Source organism: Peromyscus californicus, unplaced genomic scaffold, assembly GCF_007827085.1.
Source record: "Peromyscus californicus insignis strain IS unplaced genomic scaffold, ASM782708v3 Scaffold_11__1_contigs__length_118956290, whole genome shotgun sequence".
Classification (NCBI taxonomy): Eukaryota; Metazoa; Chordata; class Mammalia; order Rodentia; family Cricetidae; genus Peromyscus; species Peromyscus californicus.
Window position 1 is genome coordinate 90988180 of NW_026294402.1, and position 26875 is coordinate 91015054.

The following is a 26875-nucleotide window of genomic DNA, read 5'->3' on the forward strand; positions in this document are numbered from 1 at the left end:
TGGTACCATGGCTCTGGGAATGCTGTGCCAGCTCCTTCTCCAGTGAGACAGCTGATGGTCGTTTCCTCTCATCTTACCACTGGCAACCCTGACTGAGTACCGTCACTCGGGGCCAGCCCCTTTTCTTGGTGGACTGCATCAGCTTTCTTCCGAAACCTCCTCTAAGCAATGCATGACAGCAGGCTCCCACTGCACAGCCATGACATTTCCTTGTTCAAAGAGCCTTAAGGACACCATTGATTAACACCTTCCAATTTCCTAGTTGGCATCCAAGACCATTATTGTTCAGCAACAAATATTTTCCAGTTCTGTTTCTCCCTGGACGCCTGTATAGACCAGTTCTAACTCAACTGGACTCGATCCTTTTCACAGAATATGCTCCATGCTTTCTCAGTCTTCCTCTACTCCTATTTCAAATGCTTCCTCAAATTACCAGAATGATTTCTGTTTATATTTACTGTCTGCACACACACACACACACACACACACACACACACACACACACACACAGAGTGTGTATGTATGTCTGTATATGTATATTTCTTGTTGGTTTTTTTTTCCAGCTCTATTAACAGTCTGAGAGGGACATGCCACTTGTTTTTCTGCTGAATTCTCCAGTCCCTCTAGCTGGGTCATACTTACGGCAGCTACTTGGTAAATATTTGCTGCATAACATTTATAGAAGTTCATAAAGTGCACAAACCACGTGCACATTCGTGGTCTCACTTGTTTTTATAGGAGACCTATGTTGTAACAAGTGGCAGTCAGTTCATGCAATTTGAGTTCCAGTGCTTAATGCGGCTCCTGGGGCTGCCTTTTGGCTTTCTACCGCATTAATCAAACAAAAGTGTTTGCGTTTTTCAACCGCTTTATTTCAGAATGCCCACAGTCCTTTGGTCTACAGAGCTAAAAGAGATTGTTTTGAATCAAAAAGTTCTCTCGTCAGACTGCATCTCCTCCTCCCCGCCTATGGGCTATGCATAAAAATTAAAAAAGGCCTCCATTGCAAGGGACAGGAATGGAAAAATGAGAAATTTCAAGTTCAATTTTAAGAGTTTGAAAATGAAAATGACATAAGTCAATCTCCAACATGCTTGAAGTTGATTACCAACAGAAAAATCACTGACAGCTGGACAAATAAATCCTTGCTAAAAGCCTGGACATGACTAATATAATTATAAAATCATAATAACCTTTTTTGAATACCCAAGAATCTCAGAGAAGTTCAATAAAAAGATAAATGAATCCAGAGGCCTGATGATTGTTTATAAATTGAAAGCATACGTTTAAGAGGTATTAAGAGTGGAAAAGGCCGGGCGGTGGTGGCGCACGCCTTTAATCCCAGCACTCGGGAGGCAGAGTCAGGCGGATCTCTGTGAGTTCGAGGCCAGCCTGGGCTACCAAGTGAGTTCCAGGAAAAGGCGCAAAGCTACACAGAGAAACCCTGTCTCGAAAAACCAAAAAAAAAAAAAAAAAGAGTGGAAAAGAATGAAAACCCGAATTGAAAAGCAAGAACTTTGAAATGTCCATTCCTGCAGTCTGTTTCTGTGTCAGATGGCATTACCTGGCTGCTGGAGCAGCTGTTAAGAGTCATGACCGAGGGATCTGGCCCCTGCCTCTCTGGACTGCAAGCTTCTGGAGGACAGACATTTAACTGTGAACTGCGTGGCCCTAGCAAAGCACTGTTGTGTATACAAAATACACTCCATAAAGGATGAGCTAGCTGCAAAGCCTCCCATGACCTGCCACCATTTTCCATTTCAATCCTTTAAATTTCTTCTTCCTCGACTCTCGGTACCGTTGGGGAGTAAATTATTAACGTACTGCCTGGCACATAAAGACATGCAACCGTTTGACAAATGGTAGTTGTTACTGTCACCACCTAGGACTTTGTAACCGCCTCCAAGGTAGAGCTCAGTGTGCTAGGCTGCCAATGCATCTGTGTGAGACCTGCAAGCATGTCTTCACGCTTGTACACTCTACAGCTAGCAGGGGCTCACCCTACAGCCAGTGCAGAGGCTGGCTGTGTTTCTGGGAACTACAGTCCTGCCTTGACCTCAACCCACTAGGGGTAACAAGAAAAACTCATGTTAACTCTCTATAAGCGTCTGTCACGTTTTGGGGTCCTTACGACTTGAGGAAGCCACAGATCTATCAAGACATGGACGAAAGCTCTCATAAAAGCTAACAGCAGAACTCGAGAAGCCAGTTGTCCTGAAGCCCTGTTTTCTAGTTCTCGCTCACCACAGGGGCCTGGCAGGCACACCAGGCGTCCTTAACAGCAGACTGCTTAAGAGTCATGGAAATTTTGCAGTACACAAACCTGGCAGGTCGAGATCATGATTCAGACCTCTTTAGGAGTCTTTCAAAAACTGCCATTTCTTATTTCATGCAGAGTAAGGAAAGATACACATTTTAGTTACCTCAGTCAGAACAGACCAGCCTTAACAGAGTTGGTTTCCGTGCCTTGGCAGAAATCACTTGGAAATCCTTGGTTCTGAGTCTTCCATCTCCTCCACATCAAGATCTAAGAGAAGACAAAAGTGCAGCGTTTCATGACTAGTTTCTAGGATTCGATATTTTAGCCACAAAAGTAATTGCAGTTAGTATATGTGGAGCGCCTCCTGTAAGTCAAGGACTGCACCAAGTGTAGCCAGTGGAGGGGCAATCTCTGTAATACCCCTCAGCTGTAGGGAACACTTCCCCATTTTACAGCTGCAAAGACGGCCATGAACCTGTTGCTGGGGGCCATACGGTTAAGTGAGCGCTGGGACTCAAATCCAGGTTGACTTGAACGCAAAACCTGTGCCCCAAAACACTAAGTTGGGGTCTTAAAGGCTTTTTGACAGTGACCCATTTTTTTCTACAGATTACATTATATAAGCCAGAGGCTTCATTAGACAATGCTCATCTTTACGATGTGCAATGCTTACTCTTTTTTTAAGTCTTTTCTACCGTACTATATATTCTAATCTTTAAAAAAAAAAAAATTTCAGCAATGACCCACCAACGGGATTCTACTAATGCGTTTTTGATCTTGGAAAAACATTGGTTTGTCAGACAGTGTGGTAGAAGCCTGTAATCCTAGCCGTCAGCAGACGGCTATAAGTTCGAAACCAGCCTGGGATGCATGCATACTGCACATTCTAGGCTCCTTAGTGAGACCCTGTCACAAAACAAAAACTCTGTTCTTTGATCTTAGCTACAGTTAGTCACTGTAAGTTTCTCTGGAACCACAACAAAACTCCCATTCTTTCCGGCCACGAGAACCCGAGCGAGCCCTTGAGCTTCCCAGTTAGAACAGTCTTTAACCTTTCCAATAGGTATACAGTAGTACAAAAACGCTTATCATTTAGAAGGGATTTTCAATCAGGCCCAAAGTCCAGCATGGAATCAGGCACTTACCCACAGCGAAGCAGGAGTTATAGAGCGGAACCGCGGATAGGTTAAAAATCTCAGGCTATTTATCAGCTAACCTGCAAAGAAGTGTCTAAGGGCGGCGGGCTGTTGAGTTATCCCAACAGACCGCCGGCTGCAGGAGGAGCAGGAGGCCGAGGCTGCAACCCCCCTGGGGGCAGGGCCCTGCCTTTGCACGTCCGGTTCAATTTCAGGGGCTTGGTGTCGCACTAGGATCTCATCACGATCCGGTAGGGTCAGGACGCGGCTCGGGTCCGCGCTCCACGGGAGGGGAGGTGCGGCAATCCCGAGCCCCAGGTGCGCGTCAGTCACCCCCCCCTCCGCCCTGCTTCCCCCCTGCAGCTGGGCCTGGTGGGGCGGGACGCTCCACCTGCGGACGCAGGCTGCCCGGCCGGCCGGCTCTGCCTCCGCCGCTGCAGCTCGGCGCCAGCGCTGCCCACCGGCTCCCGGCTCCCTCCCGGAGACGCGCGGGCCCCGGGGGCACTTACGGGGCTCCGCCGCCCGCGCGCTTCCCGCGGGGTCCATGGAGCTTCCGGACCTGCGAGTCCGGCCGCAGCGCCGCCCAGAAAATGGACGCCGGCGGCTGGGCCGGGACGCCCGTTCCACCCCCGGTGCAGGCCGGAGGGCGGCCAGACCTCGCACAGGCCCCAGGGGCGCTGCGGGCCGCGAGGCTCCGGGCCCCGGCGCCACCACTGCGGAGCCGGCGGGGACAGCGCCGCGCGGTCACCCAGCAGGCCCTGGCCACCCGGCGCACCGCAGGCCTCGCGCACCCGAGTCCTTTGCAGTTCGACACCGCACCAAATTCTCAGGGACAGGCTGTCACCTGTGCTTTCCCATGGCTGTCAGGGGAGGCCTAGATTATTTCCCAACATGGTGTAAGAACTGTCTCACCCCAAAGAGCGGACCCTCTTCCTCAAATAAAGGCCGCTGACTGCCCGCTGGCATCCTTCCTCCACCAACTCGGGCCGTGCTTGTGTGGCGCTTACTGCCTCATGCACACCTGGGTGCAGGTGTTTTTGTTTTGAATCATCCAGCATTGAGTCTTTTCATTTTTTTTTTTCCTTTGGAAAAGGCTCACTCCCAGGCTACATCTTAGGATTTTGAAAAAGGGTATTTTCCTGGAATACAGTGTTTCCCCCTTTATTTATGCACCCCGATTCCTGACCAAGCCTTAGGAATGTGACCATTTGGGTGAGTTGAGTAGATTTTAATAGTATATGCAAAGTAAAGCATCTTAAACGATGCAGGAAAGAATGGTGTCATTTAAAAACACAGAGTTGTGAAGGCTGACGGGTTGAGTAACATGCATAAACATGTAATGAGCAGTTCTTAGCCTTCTCAATGCCAAGAACTCTTTTATTCTCTCTCCATAGGCCAGTGTTCAGAAAGATCAGCTCCACTAAACTGCATTTATTAAGCAATGATTCATCTTCCCCTTAAAAAAAAAAAAGCCTGAAATGTTTTTGTCTACATAACTGCCAATGAGAACTTCCACAAAACCTGAGCTAACTTGTTGGTAATGGTGGATTCCAACCTTAAAAACAAAACCAAAGAAACTCAGGGTCTAATTGCATGTTTGTATGTTTCCATTGAGGCTTTTGAAAACTAAAAATGTCTTTAAAACTGATGTTCATAGAAGAGTCTGTAAGCCATATTGCTGTTGGTGATTCCCTGTGATTGGCAGGTAGGAAGGAGGTGAAGGAGAGCAAGGCAGTTGGGCCTTTTGGATTCAGCCTGCCTGTGTTGCCAGCCCAGGTTTGTTGCTATAAGGCCACGTCTCTGACCTTCAGCTTTGGTGTCTGACATGCAGCGAGTTTTAGTATTAATGCCTACCTCCTGGGTGTTGTTTGTTTCCATTTTTTAATAGAATTAAATAATACGTGTGAAAAGTGCTCTCTAATTTCAAGCAGGTGTGAGTGTTAATAGTGAAGGTTAACTTTAGGATGTTGGTTGTTGTTTGCAGTGATTTTCCACGGGTGATCTGCTAGGGTCATGTGGGACTGGACCCAGGTCGGACTCCAGGGTCCACTTTCTCCCCTCGCTAACATGTTCTGGGAGGTGTCTTGATCAGATGCTATCAACAGTTTGTTACTAGTGAAGTTCGGCTCGGGCTTTCTTAAGTGTCTTAGCATGTGAACGGCTCCTCACCTCTACCAGGGCATTCACAAACAGTTGCATTTCTTTCTTAGGGAGCGAAATGTCTCTCCAAAAGCAAACAGATTTCCTTAAATTGTTACTAATAACTAAACTATCACAGCAGTAGCCTAAAACTTACGTAATCATCCAGTCCCTCAAAATTTTCCATCCTCTCTCATAACCAGGCTGTCTCAATCATCCTTCTGAGTATGGGGAACTATCTGGAAATTTCCAGAAACATTCCACCTTAGCATATACACTTTACTGAAAAGGTTTTCTTTACAGAAATTTTCTTTTCTAAAATAACTACCTGGGGTGTTTTCTTTGTGGTAATTTCCATTTCAATGCATGTAAAAAGGAAAAAAGGAATCTAAGACTTTAAGTTTCTTCTTAAACTTCTGTCTGCGCATCTTTGCTGCCCGGCTCCTCGGCCTCATCCAGGAAGCTGTCTTTGTTTTCTGTCTCATTTCATTCCCACAGGATTTCTGCTAAATTGCATGTGCTTTCTGATTAAGACTGGGGGGCAGTTTAGCCCTGACTATCCCTTTTTCTTTATAGGGCTTCAAGATAGCAACTAAAAAGACTAAAATGGCCGGGCGGTGGTGGCGCACGCCTTTAATCCCAGCACTCGGGAGGCAGAGTCAGGCGAATCTCTGTGAGTTCGAGGCCAGCCTGGTCTTCAAAGCGAGTTCCAGGAAAGGCGCAAAGCTACACAGAGAAACCCTGTCTCGAAAAATCAAAAAAAGCAAAAACAAAAACAAAAAAAAAAAGACTAAAATGTTGCCTCTTTAAACCCACGAAAGTCATCCCCCCAAGTCAGCTCTCTCCCAACTCTGTCAGTTTATAGCCAACATCGCCCCTTATCAGTTCTAACTAGGTCCCCCCCTTTAAGCCTCTCAGACTGTCCGCATCCTTATCATTCTATCGTCTATCTACACCACATTCCTGAAGGGCTTCTGGGGATGTGATGCTGTGTTGACACGGACGATAGCCTCTGTCCAGGCATTTAGACTTGAGATGTCAACGTGCAGATACCTTTGGGTACCTGGCAGAGAAATGTGTGAAAATGCCTGTCCTAAGTGATGTGGCCTGACCTACAGGAGGATTCCTGTTCCACCCAAAGTAGGAATTGAGAGCCTAAGTGATGTGGCCCTGACCTACAGGAGGATTCCTGTTCCACCCAGAGTAGGAATTGAGAGTTGAGCGCTTGCTACCAGACCCAGGTTAACTGTTAGTGGAAACGGGATAGTCCAGTGAAACCCCAAATCAGGCTTTTCACGCAAGACAGATGAGACGTTGACCCTACCCCTTAAAAAAAAAGTGGGGGAAGGCCTGACAGTGGTGGCTGAGCCTTTAATTCCAGCACTTGGGAGGCAGAGGCAGGTGGACCTCTGTGAATTGAGGCCAGCCTGGGCTACAAAGGGAGTTCCAGGACATCCAGGGCTGTTACACAGAGAAACCCTGTCTCAAAAAACAAAACAAAACAAAAAATAAATAAATAAAAAGAAAGAGTCGGAATCTGACCAAGCCTTTGACCCTAGACTGTCAATTTATAGGACATCTCTGTGACAGAAAGCCACGACTTTTTTTTTCTTTTAAATAGAGATAGCAAGGACCGAAGAGAAAGAGGGAAGTGTGTGGAGTAAATGAAATCCACTGTAGTGCGGAATGACTGTGGAATTGACTTGGAATTGTGCTTGCTTGTTTAGTGACCTAACTGGACAAATTCATAATTGCCTAAGGTATGTGGTGGCACTTGACAGTATGGTGTGACCCTGCAGCTATACATGTTTTCAATAATCTACAGTTCAAAAACTTTTGTAAAGAAATATTTCAAGCTTACAGAAGAATGCCAAGGGTGCTGGCGGGTCTTTTCCTCCCCTCTCCCTCCCTCCCCTCTCCCTCCCTCCCTTCTTCCCCTCCCCTCTCCCTCCCTCCCCTCTCCTTCCCTCCCCTCTCTCCCTCCTTCCTGAATCATTTGAAAGTTTCAGACATTATTCTTTTAGCCCTACATAGTTTCCTTCCTAAGACAATTTTTTTCTCTTAGAATTTGTCTCTTTTAAAGAACCATACTCGAGAGTCAGAGATAAAAAGATTTGAGGTATGAAAGCCAGGCTTAGTGGCGCACGCCTTTAGTCCCAGCACTCAGGAGGCAGAGGCAGGCGGATCTCTGTGCGTTCAAAGCCAGCCTGGTCTACAAAGCGAGTTCCAGGACAGCCAGGGCTAGAGACCCTATCTTGAAAACAACGACAAGATATAAAGTGTGGGATTTCCTTTGAAATAATGAAGGCCTTGGCATGAAAGAAGGGGACATTTGTTAAGCCCTTTTCCTTCTATTTATGTTCAAGATTTTCATAGTAAAGTTTTAAAAGGTTATGTTTGTGAAAGATTTTTAAATGGTATAAGATGCCTTGTGCTGTGGTAATCAGATAGGAAAATAGACAATGTGTCTAGAAAACATTCAGATGTTCACAGAATGTGGATAAAAGATTAAAATGACAGGTGTAAAACATTAATATTCTAACTGTTTCACAGTATGTATATCATAGTTTTTATAAGAAAAAAGTAATAAAATTAGAAGACAACATTCAGTAGGAAATATTACTAGACATTGGGGCCAGTGGGATGACCTCTGTGGGTAAAGGTGCATGCTGCAAAGCCTGGTAGCCTGAATTCAGTCCCTGGGCCCCCCAAAGTTATCCTCTGATCTCCACATGTGTGTGCGCATGCGGGGGCGCGCACATACGCACACACAGTTTTTAAAAATATTATTAGAAATCAAACAAAACATATCGGCTTAATCTGGCCAATTGACCCCCAAAACATATTATAATTTACAAACAGAATCATTATCCATGCATGTAATCCCAGTACTCTGGAGACTAAGGCAGGGGAACCATGAGTTTAAATCCAGCTTGAGCTACAAAGGAAAATCATGTCTCAATAAAGGGAGGAAGGGAGGGAGAGAGGGAGGGAGGGAGGGAGGGAGGGAGGACTGATCTTCAAATCTGAATCTAACCTGTGACCTATTTTCGTATGGCCTGAGAATAACTTTATATTTTTTAAGCTTAAACAATATGTTTAAATTATGTGTATTCATAATATGTGTCTGTGTTGCGGTATATGCACATAGTACAGGTGCCTGCAGAGGCCAGAGGCACGGGATCCCCTGGAGCTACAGTTACAGACAGTTGTGAGCAAGATGGCTTCTGGGAATCCAACTTGGGTCCTTTGCAAAAGCATTATGTTCTCTAAACCAACTGAGCCATCTCTCCAGCCCAAGTTTTACATTTTTAAGTGATTGGGGTGGGAGGAGTGTCAAAAAGAAGAACATTAAATGATGAGAAAATCATATGAAATTCAAATTTCATTGCCCATAGTAGTGTAGAGACACAATCACAGCCATATCTACTATAGTTATTATTTTATATCATATTTTGTTTCATCAATACAAAACTTGGGGAAATTTGCTTCCTTCTTTGTACCATATCCTCAGCTTTGCTTCAGCTCACTGTTTTTGTTTCTTTCTTGTTGTTTTGTTTTTTTTGAGACAGGGTCTCGCTGTAACTCTGGCTGGCCTGGCACTCACTGTGTAGACCAGACTAGCCTTGCACTTTGAAAACTCTGTCTGCTTCTACCTCTGGCGTGCTGGGATTAATGGTGGATGGCACCATGCCCAGCTTAAATAAAAACTGATACAGAGTTCCTCGTGGATCCCAGTAGATGAACCAAAGGGGAGCCACTCAGGCTGGATGGTGAAGAAAGGAGGAGAGAAAGGGGGGAGGGGGGAGGCTAGGAAGGAGGGAGAGAGGGAGAGGAGGAAGGAGGAGGCCGGCTTTGAGAGAGCCAAATGCAGAGAAGCATGGATTTGGGAAAGAGAAGTTCTTGGCTCTGCAGCTTACAGCAGGTATTTTGGATAGTGTTAGCCATGGTCACACCATTTTGTAAAGTCCCCCCATTTAGGTTAAAAAAAAAATGACAATTCTCAGAACTAAAGTAACTTGTTTTTCTAGATTCTTACCCCCACTCACACCCCAATCCTACCAACCCCTAGTAATAAAGGCTGACCACCCCTAGTAATAAAGGCTGACCACCATGGGAGCGTTTATTGCTCACCGACATTCTTTAACCCACTGCTCAGTTTATTTCTCTAGCTACCCCTAGCATTGGCTGGCCAAGGGCCAAAAGAGGGACATCTCCTTTTCTGCCCTAGGACTACCCCAGCCTGTAGGTGGAAAACAGGCAGATTTCTTAGACTACAAACATCCCTCTAGGTCTTTTCCCAAATAAAGTCTGTGTTGTCCTTGAGTCACTGGTCCCATTGTCTGTCTTTTGTTGTGGATATTGTTCTGTATAAATAAAATGCTGATTGGCCAGTAGCCAGGCAGGAAGTATAGGCAGGACAAGCAGAGAATTCTGGGAACAGGAAGACTGAGTCAGGAGACGCTGCCAGCCACTGCCATGAGTACCAACATGTAAGATACTGGTAAGCCACGAGCCATGTGGCAAGGTATAGATTTATAGAAATGGGTTAATTTAAGATGTAAGAACTAGACAGCCAGAAGCCTGAGCCATTAGGCCAAACAGTTTAAATAATATAAGCGTCTGTGTATTTATTTTATAAATGGGCTGCAGGACTGCCAGGGCTTGGCGGGAGCTGGAGAGAAATTCTCCAGCTACAGTCTTTCCTTCTCCCAGACCTTGCAGGTAGAACTCCAGTCTGTGCTCTGTAGAAGTCCAACAGCACGTGGGCACAGCACATCCTAAAAGCCCCCTCATTTTGTTTAAACTTTGGTGGAGACCTAATAGAACAATAGGGAAGGGGGTCTTCTCTGGCATTCTGAGCCTTAGGATGGAACTGGAGACTTTGCGAGGCTCCAGGATTTATCACATCTAAGGAGATCCGTCAGTGGGTGCCGGCCCATAGGCTACTTGGCATAATTAAGGAACAAGGTCAATGAGATGCTCAAAGACCGACAGAATGGCGTAGAGCTTTGTCTGTGTGCAGCCCAGCCTGCGGCCTGCACCCGACTTCTGTCTCTACTGCATACCCTGTCCACTTTCTCCCTTGAACCCTGAACCCCTGGCTTCAGAGTGGGGAAAAGTAGCCTCCCCCCCCCCCCCCCCGTTTGTCCCTGCTGCCTGCCGCTCCCTTTGTTCCCACTTTCTAGCCTTCTGCACCCCCACACCCGCCTCAGCGCTGCCCTTTCAGTCGGCGCCACCCCATTTTGCCTTCTGGATGACACCCTGTTCTCTCCATCTCTCCATATGACTTCCCTGAACCCTGCATACAGGCATAGTTCCCCCTGAATCCATGGCGTAGTTCCCCCCTGTCCCTACTAAAAACCCCCCTTTTCCCTTTCTCAGTTCTAGAAATAAAGAGAAAAGGGGGTGGGGTGGGGTGGGGATTACAAGGGCGCTGCCCTTCTGGGATTTAACCACATTCTCAGCTGGTGGCCTTTGTTTTCTCATCTCACTGGCTTGTAAGGCCCTCAGGCGGGCACTCTGCAGCAGGCTCGGTGTTGGGGACCAGGGCAGCACAGAGTGAGGCCTTAATTAGAGCAAGGCCTCAGACCTGGTGAGGGATTTTAGTATGCGGAAGGAAAAAGAAATTTCAAAATACCCATTTGGTAGAGCGAGGGTAAAGAAGATGGTTATTATGTAAAGCAAACAATGAAAGCCCTCCATGCATTCGTGAACACAGAAAGAATATTTAGACTGGCGTTTTTAAAAACAAAGCAGTACTAGAAAACAAACCCCCTCTGCAGGTCTGACAGAGTGAGGGTGGACACAAATCCTGGTGTCCAGCCCTTAGCAGAAAGGAGCCGCGGACGCAAAGATGCCATTAAAGGAAAAGATGCAGAGTCAGCGGCAAGACCAGGGAGCAATTTTGTGGTCACTGAGATGTTTAGGCCACAGCGGTGATGTGCCGAGATCACGTAACATGGCCTAACAAAGATGAGTGATTTAGCAACTGGGTTCCGTTTACCTGCTGACCAGAAAGCTTTCTGTGGATTGGTCAGGAGCCAGGCGTCTCCGCCCCCTTGCCGTTAGCAAGGTGAAAAGGCAAAAGCATCTTGCCTGCATCACAAATTCAAATTTTTTTGCGTTCAAGGGCTTCTCAGCCTAACATCTGCTCATGAATTCAAAAGTGGCAGCCGTTGTTGAGGTCACCTGGCAGTGTGGGCAGACCAGCTTGGAGAAGGGTAGCCGGGCAGGCGGCGCCTTATAGGAGCCAACAGGTCTTAGCAAGGTGGTGAGAGAAAACAGAGTCGAAGCTGAAGACCTGTCCTTGACATTGGCTGAGCTGCTGTAAACTGAAGAATGGACATCAGGGGACAGGAACAAAGCTTTCTTTCTGCAAACAGGAATGATACGTAATTGTGCCTGTCCATATCATTATCTAGCCCTGTGTGGGGACCTGAGAACAGAGTCCCATGGGGGCCCTGTCATATTCCATTTTGCCTAGCTGATAACAGTGTCTGTTACTTAGTAAATGCTCAAACACACCAAGATGTGCCCCAAATTGCTGAAGCATCTCTTCCTTCCACCCACGGCAGGCAATTCTCTGCACCAAAGGACTAGAGCAAGCTTGTCGTGCAGGAGGCTGTTTCATAAAACCAATGAAGTATGAGGAATCAGCCAGGCCACCTCTATGGGTACTATGTAATCTGCTACGTTACGGATCAGTTTTAGAAAGTGCTTCTAGAATGTTCAGAAGGCTTTCAGGAACCATATAGTGTTTAACTTGTCTAACAGATCATCCCTGTTCTCCGATCCTCGTCATCAGCAGCCTAACCTGACAGGCATAGAAGAGCTGGCTCTTAAGACCTTTCTTAGCCCTGTTACTATAACCGAGAAAAAATGATGGCAGTAAGGCCTTTCAAAGACACTGCAGAGCCCGACTATGTTAGGCTTTTCAAGACAAAGGCTGTTTACTGGCCAATTGCAATGTAGACCCTTCAAGCATTTTATCTTTGGAAAAAAAAAAATCAAAGTTTCAATGTTTTGCCATGAGCTTAAATCCTGGAGTCCTTATGAAAAACAAAACAAGATACTTTCCAGAACATTCCTTGCTCCAAGAGGCCGTTACTGAGTTGATACTGGGTCTGTGCCAGCATTACATCACTATTTGGAATGCAGTGCCAAGTGTTTCATTCTACCTTCCCAGGTAGATTCAGGGTGCTGCTGGGGTCAAAGGCAGCCATATCTGGTGTCTGCCAGGCCAGAACCAGCCACAAGGGGCTGGGCTGCCTTCTTCACATCAGGAGCTCCCTGTGACAGAAGCAACCGTGAAGCTGTGAAGCCTGGCTTCAAGAGGCTGAAGGGTCCACAAAGACATGGTTGCAATTCGTGCTTGAACGCTGCATGGTGCAGGCCCGCCCCTCTCCTTGCCCGGCTGCGTCCTTACCTTGCAGGTCTCCCCACTCCTGTGCCACAGCCCCAGGAAGGCTTTCCCAAACCAAACATTCAAGTGGTTCTCCCTACAGCATATCACCCTTGCTGGTTTTGTTTGTTTTTAACTTTTAGTTCTTCTTTATTTGTTTTTGAGACAGGGTCGCTTGCCCAGGCTAGCCCCAGTGCTGGAACTACAGGCTTGTGCTACTGCACCCAGCTGCTTTTCCTTCTTGTTCTTGTGTTTGTTAGCTATTTGCTTCCATGTTCATTTTTTACCACTCCCCTGCTGTCTACCCTGCCACATTGGAGGCAGGAACATGAGAAGCAAGCTCCAGTCTGTCTTGTTGATTACTATATTTCTAGCTTCTAGAATGTGCCTGGTAGACAGTAGGTGCTCAGTAAATGTGTTGAATGGTTAGCCTTGGAAAGTAGCTGTTTGAACAAGCCACATGGGACCAGAAACTCAAAGGCTTACTTAGCATGATTTAGTAATAAAGAGAAAGGTACTAAGTGTTTTTCTAGATTTCCCCCACTCGCATATGAAGCAATAAAGAGGCCCCGAGTCTACAATGTGGCCTGGCTGCCAGTCTACAGGGGGTCCTCAGAAAAGACTGAGTTAGATCCACGTCAGTGTAGAAGCAAGAGATGAAGCCTTACATTGCCACTGAGCTCAAGCTTGGAAAAACATTTCTCTGTTCCCCAAAGAAAAACAAGGGTTGAGAATTTCATACGATAAATCATTCAGGCAGAAAACCACACATTTGCCCATTTCATCTTGGTAAGAACAAAGCAGCTGTTTGCACATTCTCCTGTCACACCTGCTCTGGCCTGCCCGGCACAAACACCTCAGCCAAAAAGTGTAAATGGGTTAAGCCTACCTAGTCTGTTAGACAGCGGCGGCGGGAAGGAGTACGGGCGCTTTCCTCGTTTCAGCTCATCCAGGAAATCCAATAATAATTGTAAATGGGTAAGTTTAGAAAAGCTCTGTGCCTTGCAAACATCGCTCTAAGCGACACACAACAAAGTCATAAATAATAATTATTCTTCCACTCACTGGTCTATTTATTAGAGTGATAATGGTGCAGTGTATTTCCCAACAGTCTTATTTGGTTTTCTGGATCTATGAATTATATTTGAAATTCTTTTAGGCATGACCAAGAGCAACACAAATGAATAATGTCAATTAAAAAAATCATTACATATGAACATCTACAAGATGACGTCACCACGCTTAAGTAGAAAACAAAAGGATCGACATTCTGTGAATGTGGGGGCTATCAGGCATTCATTCATGTTAAAACAGCAACTGCATTTCATCCATCTAATCTTGTAATTAAGATTCATATTCATTTAAAATGATTAATTTGCACTGGCCTATCAAGATGGAAGACATTCTGTTAGAATCTGTCTGAACAGCAAATGTTTTAACCTACAAATGCTGAGCTCACTGTGTTTATCCAAGAGCGACTGACAATTGCCCGATCTTCCTGAAACTGTTAATGCTGCTGGTCCTAAAATAAAAGTCCATTCCGAGTCAGTCTGACATTTCCCTTTGGTCTGCGATCTGATGGATACTATATTCAAAATGCACTTAGTCATTTTAAGTCACAGGCAAGAAGCAAAATGGCTCCCAAGCAGATTTAAAAAAAAAAAAAAAAAGGTGTTGCAGGAAGAAGGCTTTTTCGTGGCAAGCCCAGAGAACGAATCACCACATGAATCACGTTCTAATATAACTGAGCCACAGAATGATTCCAAGCACAATAATTTAGTTGGCCTCAATAACAATAAACAACCACCACTCTTTAACCCCTAAGAGATTTGACTGCAGATCATACTGTAGGAAATGAAACAGACTGCTAAAAACAGGCAACTATTTACATATACGGTTCTGAATCTCAAACTTCTTCACCTGGGAGCACCTCCCTGAGGAGGGAGGTTTCAGGTCTGGCAACAGCCACAGAGACGCTCCCGTGAGGGCTCAGTGTGCACTTGTCATGGGGAAGGAAGGCTTGGGTTTGGGTCCAGCTCTACCCTGAGCTGGGAGGTTACCATGGAGGGCTGAGGAAGGTAGAAGCAGAGGCATTGGCTGATTCTTAGAATTTCTGCAAAGCTTTTGTTTCAGAGGCGCTGGTGAGCCCGTGAGAAGGGAAGCACACCTCTTCACAAACCTTGACCTGCATTCTAGAGCGCATGGAGAAACCTTAATTTAGAACGCGTTGAGCACAAAGGGGAAAGAGAAAGGCGTTCATGGAGCAAGCCTCTGTAGATTTAGAGATGCAGTTGAGATGTTAAGGCTTGAAGACTGCTTTAAAAAAAAAAAATGTCTAAAGCCAGTTCACATTCTATGTGAGAGGACACAAAACTGTGAGACTCTCACTTGGCAAATGTCTCCTTTTCTAATACATTCTTGTGCATATCTATTACTGCATTTTTAAATACGAGTTGGTTACCAAGGAAACAGGTTCTGGCCCAGTGTTAAATTGAAACTAAAATATTTTTGAGGGGTTAGGCTCAAAGGGAAGAGCTTGTGAAATGATTTTGGAAGATGCCAGGATTTGGTACATAGACAGCCACAACTGTATTTCTGCAACAAGCCATTCTAAGGGTTCAGCTTCCAGCCATTCTAGGGGCTCAGCTTCATTTAATGAAGCTCAATTTCTGCTAAGAGGGCCATGGAATCTTAGCATTTCTCCCTTTAAAAATGATAGCTCCCCGCCCTCCAGCTACATGCACATACAAATAGTGGATTTATCATTGTATATGACAAAAATATGATTTTGAAAGAATTTAACTTTCAATTTTCATATTCCACACAATACAGTTAAAGTCCGCTTCTTAAAGATTAAACATTTTTTGATAGTTCCTATTGAGCTTATTTACGCTCTTTGAAATTATCTCAGAAACCCATTTGTTTTTAGTTTCAAGCTAAAATTGAGCCAAATCACCAGACTTTTCAAAAAATTCTTTTGTCTAGTGGCGCCACACCTATCATACAACTAAATTTCTTTGAAAAAGAAATCATCTCACTTTTATAGCAGAATCACTTTATAAGTTGTTTATGCTTAGGTTTATATAGTATTTAGATACGAGAGGCTATCCAGTTTAATGCCATCCCCAACATATTACAAGTATCTTAGTTTTAATTTTGAAAAGCACATTTTAATGCATCTAATGTTTTTCCTGCATGGCTCCAAAAAAAAAAAAAATCTATAAAGCATGCAAATTCCAACCTACCTGTGCGCGTCACTCAGGGCAGCGTTAGCATAACAAGACACTCGGCCATTTTTATGGAAGGCGATGGAGACCCACTGATTTCTCCGTCTTCTTGCTCACAAGTTTTAGATACGATTGTCACACACACCAAAAATCATACGCAGAACAGCTTGAATGCACTCTGATCACGAGGGCTGAATTTATCAACAGCAAAACAGGACTGAAAAAAGAAGTTTCTGATCCAAGGATTCTCGGAGGCTGCAACCGAGGAGGTGGTGTGTTGAATTTTTTTTTTCCTCCCTTGCTCCTTTGAGAGTTCAAAGCTCAGTGCTGACCGCTGCAAAGGCCACTGTCACATTTGCTGAAAATCAAACCACTGATCCCAGCACTGAAAACACAATATGAGAACCTGTGTTGCTTGCACACGATGCAGTGCCTAGGAGTTAAAAATAGAGTCCACCTGGCCTCCTACCTGCATAATAAACATGTAAGTTTCAAGTGTTTAATTTGATATTCACATTAATTAACAATACAACATACATTATTTAAAAGACAGCAAATGCAAGAAGAAAGGGGGGCCACCATCTGGTAGCAGAGTTTTGTTGTTCTTGTTTGGGTTTTAGGGTTTTGTGGGATTTATTTGGCTTTGTTCAAAAAAGAAAAAGACAGGATCTTATTCTGAATGTGATGAAAAGCAAACCTCCAGAAGCAGATGAATCCGAAAAGAAATGATGTCGAAATAACGAAGGTTGTAATGAGGCAAAGCAAGTCTTCGCTACCAGATGATATGGCATAGAGAGCATTTACATACTCACATCTGAAATACTAGGCAACATGTAATGAATTCTACACAGCACGCACACACAGCACAGCACGGCTAATCCTGCCTGCCATCTTAGGCTCACACAAGCAAGATACGCACTGCATGCAGCCCACGAGCGAGCGAGCGAGTGAGCGAGCGCGAGGGAAGGAGGAGGAGGAGGCAAGGGACAGCTCACCTTAAATGCAGTATCTGATTAATGTTGTAAGTGACATTGCATATCAGCCTCAGAGTCTTGGCTCAACTGGGTAGGAGGGAACAAAGAAAAATGTCATCAACTGCTGATGCAGGATGAGCCCAATCACTAACCACTGTTTAGCAAACTCCAAATTCTGCAACCAGGCAGTAGAAGGCATTTCTTGCACTTAAGCAGGGCGGCCGCACAATGAATGAGTCCTTCTGCTTCTGAAAATCAAACAGTCCTTTTGCTAAGGAAGAAAATCAGCTGGAATGAATACTGTCATATCCTCTTCTTGGAGAGAGCTTGCAATACAGTATGTATCTGCTTGGGGATGCATTTTATAGACTGTTCCTTTCATAGAATTGCTAACAGCAGCAGAAAAAAATTTTTTTTTAAAAAAAATCAAACCTGCTAAGCTACTGCCAAGTGAAGACGAATTCTGAAAAAGGGCATAGCATTTGTAGATTTTTTTTTTTTAAACCCTAAGGTGCCGGCAGGCTTGTAGAAGAATGCATGATCGGTTGTCTGTATCCGTTCTATAACCTTTAACCACAGGCAGCGTAAATGTATCCGGCTAAATGTATCTGCAGTACAGAATGGCAGATACCTCTGCAGACAGAATTGTATGAAGATGGAAGTGAATTTTCTTACAGTTAGAAGCCAAATAAAATCGGTACAGAAAAAGAATTCGATGTCAGGTTCCTTAGGATGTACAGCTGGCCTTCATAAACAATTAAAGCTATCTTTAGGATATTGACCTAAATACTAGGAAGATTTGCAGCAGCATACTGTACGTGTTCCAAACATAGAAAATGCAGTGATTCGTCTCCCCCCTCCCCCTCCAAAGCGAACAAGCCAGTCACAGGAATACCGAAGGGCAATGGACAGTACACACTGGAGGGAGAGACGGTGTGTGCTGAGAGGCGATGTCCCTTTGTTTTACTTGAGGTTTATTCGAGCTACACTGGTACCATGGCATTGACATTAGGAGGCCAGGGCTGATGGGGGGGTTGCTATCCATTTTATGAGTGAAATGTTTCCCGAAAATTAAATCTCATCTACTCAGACACCCAATTCCATGTCTTCTTCACTGCCACCTCCCCGACTGCTCAGGATTGATGGGACCCAGTTTGGCTGTATGTAATAAACTGGGATCACTTTCTATAGACTCCACTTCATAATTATGAGGAATTATTTTTTAATTAAAAAAAGGCTTCAAGAATTCATAGGCACAGACCCTTTCATTCCTTCCTCTCTCTCACACACATACACATGCACGCACACGCATGTGCACACACGGTCATACGCACATACACACACACTTGGAGCTCAAACTGCAACAAAACGTTTAACACAGTGGAACAAAAACTGTTAAATGGCTGCTTATTCGGGATTTTAAAGGAATACTTCAAAAGCAAATACCATTTTGCTGCAAAACCAGTGTAACTATGTCTCCAAAGAGGAAAACAGGGTAGCAGGGTAGAATTTTTTTTTTTAAGATCCTACCAGCAAATTAAAAACAGAAAAAAAATTAACAAGAAGTCTTTTATCTTAAGAAAACAAAACAGATTCTTTTTTTTTTTTACAAAGAAACCATACCCACCCCCACCCTCAGAGCCCAGATATAAGCTAGCATTTTTATGAAATGCTCTGATTATTTTTAAATATATAATCTTTACATATTTCATCTCTCACATGGTCTTTAATTGCCTATTGCATCACCAATATGCTAATGTTAATCAATTTTAACAATGCAACCATGAATTAATGTTTCCTTGGTTTGCCAGTTTTCTAGTGACTCTATCTTCTGTAAGAACTGCCTGATAATAATGAGGTTGGCAAAGCATCCGTGTGCCCTAGAAATTGCTGAAAGGAGAAAAATCCATTTGAAAATCTCGGTTTAGGTAGTAGGCTTCCCAATTGGATTGTTTCTAGTTTGAATTCTGTCTTCTCCCTGGAACAGAAGTGATTTGCAGCTGACTGTGTGGAAGGCACCCCTGCCTATCTCTAGCCCATAGGCGTTATTCTGTCAGTCGGACGGTGGGTCCTACCTGATCCACAGCAAGTCATTTTCTTGTTGAAGCACACTTCTCTCTCACAAGTGCTCCAGAAATGAATGTGGCGTTAATGAAAAGCGTAGCTCTGGTGTTCCTAACACCAATGCTGGAGCCCTCTTCCCCACCCCCCACATCATGGCTCTCTAAGCCCTGGCTAACAACATTGACAGCGACAGAAAATTAGAATGGAGTGTGTTTGTGCTAATTCCTTCCTTACCAAGGGGGTCTAGAATTCGACTGTTATGTGGAATTACAAGCGCCAAGTTAATTACCATACGGCCATCTATAAAGCAGGGTCCTTCAAGAAGAGTGGAAGGGTGAAGGAAACACGTTGGCACATGACACTCAATGTCTGTTGAGAAAGTCCCCGTGAATGACATCAGAAGGCTAGATGTTCACATTATATATGCACAACGTATTATTAAGATACAGAATCAGTGGTGACTATATTGAGCCAAGTCAGTGCCTCCTCTGTCTGGAATAATAAATGCCAGTGACAACAACTGTCATCCATTTCAAGCTCCCTGGAGATAAGTGAATAGTGTTACATCCCTTTATAGCAGTGGTTCTCAACCTTCCTAATGCTGACCCTTTAAGACAGTTAGTTCCTCATGTTGTGGTGACCTCCCACCATAAAATTATTTTCATTGCTACTTCATAACTGTGATTTTGCTATTGTTATAAATCGTGATGTAAATATCTGACATGCAGGATATCTGATATGCATCCCCTGTGAAAGGGTTGTTCGGCCCCCAAAAGGGTCAAGACCTGCTTTATAGTGCAGGGTGGTGGCTGTGCTTGGGTCCTATACTGGTACGTCTTATAACCAGATGCCAGGGCAAAGTGTTTTCACACCTCTCTGTGGGGTGCCCTTGTTCACTATTTGTGTCAAAATGAGCAAAAAACCACATATTGAATGTTATTTTGTGATTTCCCTAAACAGTGATCAAATGTGATATATTTACCAAACCTACTTGGGTTAAACAAACATGAATTCTAGCTGTAAATATTCTGAGGAATGAGTGTGTTTGGGCAGATGCTGTCAACTAATAAATCTTGTTTTGTACTGGAAAAAAAAAAAAAAAAAAACAAGGCATGCTCATGCCTGAATTATTTAAGCTTTGTCACGATTACAAGTGGTGAAGATATGCATGCATTCGCTTAGGATTTTTAAAAAATCGCATGCCCTTCCTCCTCAGGGCATATGCACAGACATTAAGTTAAATGAGACTCCCTTTTCCACAATGAAAATTGTAGGCTTTGACAAGTCAAACACAAGGTTCCCAAAATAATGCAGCAAGCACCCGCTGGAGGACGGAGCAAGGCGGTGACGATTCATACGTTTTTGCTTGCCCTGGCCTCTGCGTTCTGCAGGCGGAGCTAATTTTATTTCCAGGCCTGTGGGTTAAAGTTAAATTGCATGGCTTATGCAAAGTACATAATTCAAGTATGAACAAAGCTCGACTCTTCTCATTTAAAAAAACCATCAAGTCAGGGCACCGAGTCCCAGAGGAACCCTTGGTTTATAAACATTTGGATGGGTTTGCATGTTTCTTGATGCCATCCACAGCTTTAAAATCACAGCTGGTTTCATTTGATACCTAATCTACATATGAGTAGGTGAACCCATGATCTGGTTAGCTTGACAACTGAATTTTAAAAGTAAATGTTTACCATGTATAACATTTTTGTTTAAATTCTTATGTAAATATAAAAGGCAGAAAATTTTTTTTATGAGGTTGATTATATTCAGGCTTGGAAACAATTTGGTAGTTCTTTTTCTTTTTTCTTTCTTTCCTTCTTTAACTAATTATTATTAGTGTCTGTGTTCTTTGAGACAGACTCTCACTGTGTTGCCCTGACTGGCCAAGAACTCACTGTGTAGATGATTCTAGCAGCAAACTCAGAGATCTTCTATCTGCCTCTGCCTCCTGGGATTAAAGGGGTGTGCTACCTCACCCTTCAATAAAGTGATTTATCAATAACTTAAAACAACGTTGGGGGGCTAGAGAGATGACTCAGCAGTTAAGAACATTGGCTGCTCCTTCAGGGGACCTATGTTTGATTCCCAACACCCACAAGGTATCTCACAACCATCTGTTTCTCCAGTTCCAGGGGATCGAACACCCTTTTCTGAACTCCATGGGTCCCAGGCACACTTGTGATACACAGACATGCACTCAGGCAAAACACTTATACACACATTAAAAAAAAAAAAAAAAAGAACCTAAAAAAATAATGGGATGATATTTTACTGACATTTTTTGAGACAGGGTTTCTCTGTGTAGTTTTGGTGCCTGTCCTGGAACTCATTCTGTAGACCAGGCTGGCCTCGAACTCAGAGATCCACCTTGCTCTGCCTCCCAAGGGCTGGGATTAAAGGCGTGCGCCACCACTGCCCAGCTTTTTGCCTGACATTTTAAAGAAAGTCCATTATTCTTCCACTGGCTACATCTTGTCCAGAGATCTGAGCAGGAACTTCTGTGTGCTGATCAAAACTAAAAATCATACTTAATATTTTAATAATATTATATATTTTAATAAATAAATTCTAGCCTAATAGCACTGTATCCTATAGTATTAACTACCATCAGTTTTAAAGATAACTATCATATAGAGACTAGGATTAAAATCTGAGACTAGTTGATGGAAAACCTGGACCTTCCCCCATCCCTAAGGGATGAAACTACCCCCTGCAGCTCATCTCCACCTAACTCCAGAAATCTTCCCACTGGGATGACATCCTGGGGGATGTTTTCTCATGGAGCACCCTGGTCCTCTATGGCTGTGGCTACCCTTGTTTATATGAACCAGGTCCAGGGAATTGTGGGTATCTAAGCTTTCACCAACCAGAGACAGCCTGGGCCCAACCATTTGAAAAAAGAATTAAAAAAAATATCAAGTAGACCATGTTGGGAAATTAGGACTAGAAAGCAGAGTAACAATTTTGGAGGGGGGTTTGTTGCAGTTTGTAAATGTTTCATGGTGCAAAGTAGGTAGGAAAAGCTTCCATTTCTGCACATGCTAAAATCTCATTGAGGAGAGTCCAGTTTTTCCATATTAGGAAAATTTACTTTCCCACCTTAGGCTTGGGGTGTAGCTCAGTATTCATAAGGCTTTGAGTTTGATCCTTAGCACCACATACATACAGATTTGCCCCAAATCCCACCCTTAATAAGCTAGTTCACCCACTCATTGTATTAAAAATCACAGCTGACTGCCTTCTATACCTACTGTGTTTAGCATTTATGAACAAATTTGTTATAGATGATCTGGTTTTTAACCTAAATTAGCAATGAAGGAAAAAGTCAAGTGCAGACACCGAGGCCAGCCTGGTTTCAGGTCACAAACAGTGTTCTCATCTGAAACAAAAACATCAAGTGTATGTTATGAGGCCCTTTCCCCACCATGTACTTTCCCTTTATTTTTATTATATGTTTATTATGTGTAGGTATATGTGTGTGGATGGGGTATACATGCACATGTGTGTGCATGCATGTGGAAATCAAAGTTCAGCCTTGGGTGGTGGCTGTCCCCCAGCATGAATGTCCACCCTTTGCTTTTCTTTGTTTCATTTTTATTTCATTTCCCACTGAGACCTGGGGCTATCTCCCCAGCCCTCCCCGACTCCTACATATTTTTTAGTGGACTTTTTTTTTTAAATAAAATTTACTTTATTGTAAGGAACTCACAAATAAAAACATCACACAGCTAAATTAAGGGAGCCGCTCAGACACTTCTGTACAACTCAGTGAACTCCTGTAGTTAGAATGGCCATTCTCGAGCTGTGGAGTTTTGCTTAGGATTTTATACTTTCATTCTTCAATTATATTTTAATGCACTTTTTCACCATAAAAAAGGAAGAAAGAAAGAAAGGAAGGAAGGAAGGAAGGAAGGAAGGAAGGAAGGAAGGAAGGAAGGAAGGAAGGAAGGAAGGAAAGAAACTATGATAGAGCTGGAAGTAGAAAAGCATTTAGGTTATATCCTCTTTTATGACTTATGTGTGTTTTTAAGAGCCTAATTTTTGAGTAAAACAGTAAGATATTTTCCTCAACTAAGCTAAATGTTTAAATGTATCATTTTAATGAATGAAGTTTAACAACTGCTTGCTCTTCCTTCCTTCCCTCCTTCCTCCCTCCCTTCCTTCCTCCCTCCCTCGCTTCCTTCCTTTCTTTCTTGAAATAGGGTTTTCTAAGTAGCACTGGCTGTCCTGGAGATTGCTATTCAGACTGAGAGATCTGCTTGCCTCTGCCTCCTGAGTGCTGGGATCCAGCTGTTCATTTGCTCCAATCTAAAATCCCTTCTGCACATGTACATAGAAGTTCTATTTGTATGTGATACTAAAAGAACCCACCCCAGTTTGCTTTCTAGGTTGAGTAGACCAAGATCCGAATTCCAAGCCTTCTGCCTCCTTGTAGCTTGTGGTAGATTATTTCCATTAATTGTCAGCAATTTTGTAGGCCAGTGAGATGGCTCTCAAAGGGACTTTCTTATCAACCTGTTCCACCCTGCCTGGGAATGGGAGAGGATTATCTCACTCTGTCTAGTGAGGGAGTGAGTGAGTGGCATGCCTGAGCAGTTAGAATGCTAGGATGCATTCAAGTCTTAGATTTCGAATTTCTGCTTCCACCCATTAGCATCTGGGAAAGATCTGGTGGCAAGGTCAGGCAGAAGCCTTGGGGACCACGAAGAGGCAGATACTCCAAGAAAGAGCTAGATAAGGAGAAGGGGAAACTGAAACACAGGTTTCCAACAAAGAGAAGGTGAAAACTGGGAGGGAGGCCACACAGCTCAACCCAAGCTCGTTGGACACCCTTTGAGATGGACAATGCTATGTCAGCTTTAGCAACTGCCTGAACTCTGCTTTCCTTCCTCAGTGCCTTTGAAGAATTCAAAGAATTCCTACTGAGTTACATCTGGCCTGGCTCCAGAGTGCTAGCACCTAGCCTTAATTCATGTTTTGTTTCTCAGTTATCCTTTGTTTCCCTTGTTGCCCTATGTGAATCTTGTCTGAGAGTCTCGCGAGGATACAAAGCCTGTGCAGAACTTGGTTCAGAAACCTAGAAAACTGTGGTACCTGACACATCCAGAAATTTGCACTTGGCCTTGTATTTTCGGAAGCTTCTTTCAGGTTGTTTTGAACATATGGAAATCAACTGGCTAGAGTGTAAATATGGAGAAAAATACAAATGCCCTGGGTGAAGAGAAAGCGGTTCAATCCTTAGAGGCTGGATACCCCTGTAGCCAAGAGAAAGGCTAGATTCATTCTTAAGGTGCCTCTGAGTCTTCATTCAATGGATCCGAGCGAACCCACACACCTGCTATTTGAAGAACAATATTTAGATGACCTTGAGTCCACTCAGGTCAGCAGCATTACCACATCTGGCCCGTTTACCCCCATGATCATCTGCCACTGACCAGACACACAAAACGATAGGCTAGTCTAGACTCGGAACAAAAAAATACTGACCAGGCAGGGAGGCTGTTTCTTTTTTTCTAGAGAGAATAATAATCAGCTAGAAAAAGAAAGGTGGAACTATAAACAAGATTTCCTATGGCATACAGCATCTACCTCATGTGAGAGAATCATCCTTCCCATATGTTCCTCCCCTTGACAGCAAATACCCCCCCACTGAACCTAGGAGTGTACTAGTCTTTTCTTTTATCAGATAAATGAGCCTGCAGCTCAGAGTCTCCACTGAGTACCTCACCTCAGCACAGGCAGCTCGACCAACACGCCAGGAACTCCTTTTCCTTGGCCTGAGCAAAAAGCACAGTAAACATTTGCTGGTTGAAGCAGCCATCGTTACTGAGTCTCTGGGCTTTCTCCTGTAGAGTCTCTGTGTCTCCCTGGGCACCTGGAGTCTTGCCTCGTGCTGTGAAATGACTCACTAGAGTATGATACTGACTCCTAACATAAGTCAATGAGATTCTCTTCCTGCTCCCCTCACTGCCAGTGGCAGCTTCAGTTTGGGGGCTAGCAAGACACTTCCTAAAATGGAGAACAACTATGGCCCACGAGAGAAGGGCTGGAGACTCCTATGGAGATCTTTTAAAGGTTTCACCACTCACTCCTCAAAGAAAAACCCCAAGTTGACTGAGAAGCTGTGAAACGTCCCTTTCTGGGACGGGGAAAGGGGAAATAGAAATCAGGGTGGCCTGACAAGACCACCTCCACCTCCAAAGAGTACCTCCCCGTTCGTTTCCTCAGGGCCCTGGTACCCGAGTGCGGGCCACAGAATTCTAGGACGGGGAAGATGGTTTGGACAGTGTCATCTACACACTCAGGTTCAAAGGTCAGTCAGACCTTACACCAGTACAGAAACAAGGCTCCTGACTTTCCAGCGCTCTGCTCTTTGTGACCTCATAGACTGGTTCCTTTTAGAAGAAATTCCAGGTTGCCGTTTACTTGTTAAGCTGCTGTAGATTACATGAAAGTGATCAGCAGCCAGGAGAACAGGGTTTATAATGTGTTTCTCAATTCCTCTCCAAAGCAAATACACTTACATCTTTAAAAAGCTCAACTAAAAATAATTTTAAACAAAATATATAAGTAGAGGCTCAAAATTCCCTAGGCCCAAGTGTCTTTGACACTTGGGTCAGATCAGAGACCTGGGCTTAATCGCTGTAAGTCAATCATTCTAAATTTAGCTGCTTGAAGTCACCTTTCTTCTATTTGGTTTGCAAAGAAATATCTCATGAGTTAGCATGAACAGCTAAAAATAAGCCGCAAGTTTCGTTTTCTGTTGTTCAGCCTGGCTTTGAAACAAAACCCGTACAAACCTAGGGATTGGTCGAGTGGTACGAAAAGTCAGCAATTCAAACTGCTTCCTTTCCTGTCCTGATGACCAACTCATCATCAGGCCTGAAAACCTCACACCTCTGCCCCTCTCATGGTCTTGAAATGAATCATACACACGCATAAATAAGACATGGCAGGAAACTAGGGGCTGAGGCTAGTAATGGGGGGTGGGGGCAGCGGCTTGTATGTGGACATATCGTCACTTCCACACAGAGTATCTCATACACTTCAGCCTGAGTCTCAAGTGACACCGGAGGCCCTTCTGCAGGGCCAAGGAATAAATAAGACGTAGGTTCCGTGACGACAGGTTCTGAGGTGTTGAGCTCAGAGTCTCCCTTGACCCAAATGCCCATGTTCTTATGCAACCCCATACTGCAGACCCAGGCAGCTCACAAGTTCAATTTCAAAACCGTCTTTTCAGGGCCAAGTCGGGCAAAAAGGTGTTCAACCGCAGTGCCTGTGCCTCAAACGGAAGGCAGCCACCTTGCTCACCCTGGAGCACTCAGCCAGCTTCATGCCCGGCGAGCAGTGCTGGGAAAAGCAAGCTCTCAGCTAAACAAGATTGAAAGGGGGCGAAGAACGGTTAATCTCCCTCCATTAAGGAGGGGCCCCGCTTGGTGGAGGTAAAGAGAATCATCTGTATGAAGTGCAGAGCCGTCAAAGCACATTCTGGAAATGAAATTATGGTGCAGGGTGAGAAGAGTGATTGTCCTGATTTTCACTGTGTGGCCATTTCTTAGATCTTGGGGTCTTTACTTAGCTTTGAAGTTACAGCCTCAGGGAGGGGGAGGAGGGCATGTTCGCACTGAGAGCAGGACTATCTGAGCTGTGATTCCATGCAACTGGGCTGT

General features: G+C 44.3%; 1 protein-coding gene and 1 long non-coding RNA gene across 2 annotated transcripts in view; one reads left to right on the plus strand and one right to left on the minus strand.

Moving 5' to 3' along the window:
* The window catches only part of Zbtb38 (zinc finger and BTB domain containing 38), a 73134-nt gene that overhangs the window by 34728 nt on the left and 11531 nt on the right, over positions 1-26875 (minus strand). The window contains exons 3-5 of the mRNA XM_052717524.1: positions 17163-17228; positions 16186-16636; positions 2424-2527 (exon numbers count right to left, since the gene is read on the minus strand). The gene's annotated coding sequence lies outside the window, so the exon portion shown is untranslated. The remainder of the gene's footprint in view (positions 1-2423; positions 2528-16185; positions 16637-17162; positions 17229-26875) is intronic.
* The window catches only part of LOC128097209 (uncharacterized), a 45036-nt gene continuing 35323 nt past the window's right edge, over positions 17163-26875 (plus strand). Inside the window, exon 1 of the long non-coding RNA XR_008213810.1 lies at positions 17163-17478. This is a non-coding gene — a long non-coding RNA (uncharacterized LOC128097209). The remainder of the gene's footprint in view (positions 17479-26875) is intronic.